The following is a 5548-nucleotide window of genomic DNA, read 5'->3' as shown; positions in this document are numbered from 1 at the left end:
GATTGAGTAACTTCTATGTGTTAGATCTTGCATAAAGAGCTTTCTTTACAGCTTCCTTTGAGATCAGTTAGTATAAGTTAAATTATGCTGCAGAACAAATAAGCCCAAATCTAAGTTTATGTCCCACTCATACTGCACATCTAACATGGCAGGCGGGAAGCTTCGTTCACTCAGGTACTCACTTCCTTTTCACCCCACAGGGGTTCAATTGAGCGCTCTTTCCTCTTTGTGGAAAAAACAACTTGCCTCTATTTGCATATTCATTTCAATATTACTGATCTTTAAAAGTGTCTGTTTTTCAGATTCCCTTTTGAACCCGTTGTAACTCTGCCTGGTTTCCTCATTTTGAGTAAAATAAAACCTTAAATATGTGTTCACTTTTATATCTGTATGCGAATCATGATTTTGCCTTTTTCTGAAAAATGTCTTTCAACAACACACTTTAGAGATGAGGAAAGAGATTCTGAGAGGTTAAGAAACTTGCCCAGTCACCCAGCTAATGAGTGGCAGAGGTGGGAATTCCAATGCCTTCCATTCCACATCCTCAGAGGCAGAGGGTAGTGTTCATTCACTACTAAGGTCCAAGAAGGCTGGGTGTTTAAGCTAGGTTTCGGCAAATGAGTGGCACTTCTGCAAGGAGAGAAGGACAGAGGCAGGAGCACAAGCAGAAGTATCAGTAGCCAGGAAAGACAAGTGCATTTGGAGAACCAGAAGGAGCATCACAGGGGAAAGTTTGGAGGGAGCTAAAAGTGAGGGCTGGAACTGCGAAATCCTCATATGCTAGACTTAGTATGACTGGATTCAGTTACATGAGCAACAGGAAGCCCTTTGTGTATTAGTAAGCAGAAAAGGAAATCATGTCTGACACTCCTATGGAGAACAGGCTGGGGACATGATCATAAGCAGGGAAACAGTCTACGGCCATGCCACCCTGAACATGCCCGATCTCGTCTGATCTCAGAAGCTAAGCAGGGTCGGGCCTGGTTAGTACTTGGGTGGGAGACTACCTAGGAATACTGGGTGCTGTAGGCATTGAAGAAGAAAGAGAAGGAGAAGAAGAAGAGATATACCCGTGTTCATAGCAGCACTATTCACAACAGCTAGAAGATTGACACAACCCAAATGTCCCCAGACATGATCTATCTACACAATAGAATATTATTCAGCCTCAGTGCTGACATACGCTACAACACAGGTGAACCCTGAGAATACTATGCTAAGCGAAAGAAGCCAGACAAAAAAGGGCAAGTACTGTATGATTCCACTTACAAGAGGCACCCGGATTAGGCAAATTCATAGAGAAAGAAAGTAGATTAGCAGTTATAGGGGGCTAGGAGGAGGGAAGAGTGGAAAGTTATTGTTTAGTGGGTACAGAGTTTCTGTTTGGTTTGATGGATATTTTCTGGAAATGGATGGTTGTGAGGGGTGCACAACGATGTGAATGTACTGAATTATACACTTAAAAATGGTTAAATTGGTAAGTTTTATGTTATGTATATTTTACCACAATAAAAAATAGGTTTAAAAAAAAGGCAAGAAGATGCCGTACGGTCCACGTGAAGAACGCCCAGGACGCCAGGCAGGCAGGCAGGAGGGGAGGTGAACTCCTGAGCTGCCCAGGGCTCACGTTCAGAGGCTGCTGTTCCCACCAGCGCCCTCTCCAGGGTTCACGTGTTTCAATTCTATTCTAAAATTCCGTTTCTATTATGCTACCCCTATGAATAATTTAACACAATTTTGATATGGCGCCTGGCCCAATCTCTGATGCATAATAAATTCTTAATACCAATGTATTGGATGATGGATGGAAGAAGTAAAAAACAGAATTCCAAAGCTGTGGCTCTCAGTGGACATGGGGGAGAGGGAGTGGCATCTTAGAATCATTAGGAAGCTTTTTCCAATTAAACCTGCTCCTGCCCTTCAGCAAATCCTCCCTGACCCCCATGCCCAAATTCCAATAAGCTTTGAGGTGGAAGCTGGGGGATAAGGACCCCAGGTGAGGCAGATTCCAGGCAGGTGAGAAATCCAGATATGTAGATGGATTTGGAGTTCAGTAGATACGGGGACCCTAGGACAGAGAAGAAGGAACCTGTGGTTGGAAAGACAGGAGTCAAGTATTGGCCAGAATTAGGTTGGATCCTTAGAAGCCAATCATTCTTTTTCTTTCCTCTACCTCCCTGCTCTGATTGTTAATGAACTTGCCTCCTCCATTATTCATCCACTGTTTCGGCTGAAGCTGTGACTCCATGGGTCCATTAAGGCTCTCCTGGGACAGTCAGGCTTCTACCGAGTGCATTAGAGCAGGCGGGGAGTCACCAGGAGCCATCTCTGCTCAGCTGTCCCACTGCCTGCCTGGGCACCCACCACTGCTCCTCCCAACCAGCAAAACCAGCAAATTCAAGGTGCTTATTAAGGGCATCTCTGCACCAAGCAGATTCCTGCACCCCAGTGTCCTTTGCAATGATAATTCTTCCCACATGTGATGCTGTTTTTTTCAGAGGCCTTCGCCTATGTGATCTGCACTTCACAGGCAGCATAGCAAATGCCTGAAAGCACAGGCTTGGACTCAGGCTGCCTGGGCTTGGATCGTAATGCCACCACTTATCAATTTGAGGATCTGAGATAGGTTCTTGAACTTGAACCCTCCATTAACCCCAGTTTCCTCTTGAGTAGAATGCAGATTGTAGTGATACTAAGCTCATGGGGTTTCTTCGAGGGCTAAATGAGATAACACATAAAACGCAGTGCTTAATATATACTAAGTGATGAACAAACGTCAGTTGCTGCTGCTGCTTCTCATTGTGTTTATTATTGTTACAATGAGAAAGTTGGACAAGATGATCTTAGGATTCTCTTGAGTGAAATATTTTGTTCATTCATTAAATACGTATCTGTTGAGCATGTATTATATGCAAAGCACTCTTCTAGATGCCAAGGATACAGCTGTAAATAAGAAAAGTCTCTGTTCTCACAGAGATCACATTTAGAGGGGGGATTAGATGCCAAGCAATAAATGTAATAAGTAAGTAAACTAGGACCAGAGGGTGGGGGAGAGGGGAGAGGAGGAGGGTAGATAGGGGAATAAATTAAATAATTTCTTCAATTAAATAAATAAATATATCAATTTTAAATAAATAAATGAAATATGTTAAGACTTAAAAAAAATAAGTAAACTAGATAGTGCATTAGAAGGTAAGAGCTATGAAAGAAACAGAAGAAGGTAAGGGGACCAGGGAGGAGTGGAGGAGTGGTGAGGAAAAGCTTCATTTAGAAGGTGACATCTGAGCAAAGACTTGAAGGAGGTGAGGGCATGAGCCCTGCGGTTACCTACAGGAAGAATGTTCCGGGCAACAGCAATAGCCAATGCAAAGGGCTGAGGTAGAAGTGTACCTGGCTTTGTTAGAGGAGACAGTGTAAAGAAAGAGGGGTAACTGAGGTGAAGAGAAGTAGCAAGTGACATCAGAGAGATAATGAGGGACAAAGCATGTTGGCCTTGCAGCTTATTGTCATAACTTTGGCTTTTACAAAGAGAGAAATGGGAACTGTGGCGGGGGGGAGGCGGGGGCAGGTAGCAACCTCAAAGGATTGCAGACCCCAGTAAACTGGAGTCAGTGTTCTAGAGGAGGAATGTGGAAAGACAAGAAGTGGTGGCCAGTGAGAGAGAAGCACAAAATTGAGCTATTGTTACCTACAAGGTCAAAGATATGAACTTGGGAATGGGTGGTTCAGATTGCTTGGAGGACAAAAAATTGAGAGGCTGGGGTATGGGAGGATCAGCTATGTAGATATAGAAATCACCAGGAATCAAGATGGAAGTAATGTTGGTAAGAGAGGCAATGAGCCAGGAAGCTAAAATCATCACTGTTTCAAAATGTAGGCTTTATTTTATTCAGGTTTGGCAAAGCTAACAGGTCAGGAAACGACTGCCATTAAAAAGATAGTTTGTTACTTACAGATCCCAAGAGAAAGGGGCATGCCACGCCACACACAGGGCCACATGGGGAAGCATCAAGGTCAGTCAGGAGGCAGAAACTGTGGGCGAGAGCAGAGTAAACAGGTTTAGGATTGGCTATTTTGAATAATTTCAGTGGGCTTTGGGTCATAGGGGCTGTCCCTAATTGTCTGGTACTTGGCTGTTGGGGTGATTGGGGCAAGTGGGTAGTGCGAGAGCCCATAATGGAGGTGGTTGGGGTTTGGACTCTGGGATGGTTGGTTTGAATGTGAAAGGTATGCATGCTCACAGGTGAGTTGTTTGCTATCTCTAGGAATTAGCTACCCCAGGGAGGGACAGCACCTCCAGGGTCAGCAAGGTCCCAAGATATCAGAAAATAAAAGGCACAGTCAATACTATCATGAAGTGAGGGCGGGGGTCGGTAAGTGGCACAGGCAATGATACTGGCAGTGTAGCTGATGGCGCAAGAGTGGAGGCGGAGGGTTTGAAGGAAGGAGGCAGGGAAGACAGTGTGGAGGCAACCCTGAGGAGACAGGAGGACACCTGCTTGTCTCCTGGCCATAGGGCATGGGAGAAGGAGACCGCCCCACCTGAGAGTGCTGCAAAGCCGCAACCCTGAGTGGAGAGCCAGGTTCCACTAACAAGAAGGTGAAGAAAGGTTGAGGGAAGCCTGAAGGTATGAGCAGTTTTGCTGATGGTGGACACGTGTTTCTGAGTGTACAGTAGAGGGGGTTCTAGAATTGGGGAGGAGTAGGACATGGAGATAAGATGGGCATGGGCAGAGTGTGAGGGGATTATAGCAGGAAGGAGAGGCATGACCTGGGGGCCTGAGCTTCTTGGGGCCACTGACATAACAGGGCTAAGAGGCCCAGTGAGATTAGTTCTGGAATAGCCGAGGCAAAGCCAGGGTGGGTAGGTGAACGGCGGTGGGAGAGGTGGTTTGGTTCCCCTGTGTGAGTTTCACCTTGCCAGGGGAGGGCAGATTTACTCCACTGGGCAGAGCTCTCTTTGGGCTCCTCTTAAAGGTCAGGGGAGCCATTTACCTCATGGGCAAGACTCCCTCCTGGCCCTTGAGAGAGTTAAGGAGGCCCAGGAAAGCCCAAATGGACTCTGAGAAGATCAGATCCCTGTTGACCCCTGTTAATGGATAGTTGGAGGCCTGAAATGGGAGGGAGGGAAGCGTGGAGATGGGAGGCCTTGCATCCCAGGATTTGGTTGGCATGACTTGATTCTAAATTCTAGCAGCAGGGCTCCTGGGGCTCCCGGGGCTCATGGGATCTGAGTCCCCGATGACAGTGATGGTGATGGTGACAGGGATGGTGATAGTGACAGGGACTTATGCCTTGCTTCTCAGGAGAGTGCCTAGATAACTGCTCCCCGCTCTCTGAAGGTCAGGGATGTTCTTCTCCTTAGCATCTAATCACATATGAAGCATTTTCAAAACCATTATCTCAGTGGTGTTCAAATCTTTTTTTTTTTTAATTGGGAAATTTTTTTCAAAATAAAATTTTATATGGAACCATTATATAAAAACCAAGTAAAACTGAGAGTTATGTTATAATTTCAAATATATAAGCAAAATTTATGCTAAATGAG

General features: G+C 45.4%; 1 pseudogene; it reads left to right on the top strand.

Moving 5' to 3' along the window:
• The first annotated feature begins 913 nt into the window (after positions 1–913).
• On the top strand, positions 914–1032 carry LOC112485300 (annotated as a pseudogene).
• Positions 1033–5548: the final 4516 nt, after the last annotated feature.

Source organism: Pteropus alecto, unplaced genomic scaffold, assembly GCF_000325575.1.
Source record: "Pteropus alecto unplaced genomic scaffold, ASM32557v1 scaffold68, whole genome shotgun sequence".
Taxonomy (NCBI): Eukaryota; Metazoa; Chordata; class Mammalia; order Chiroptera; family Pteropodidae; genus Pteropus; species Pteropus alecto.
The sequence above is the reverse complement of the archived record's forward strand: the minus strand, read 5'-3'. Positions and strand labels throughout refer to the sequence as shown.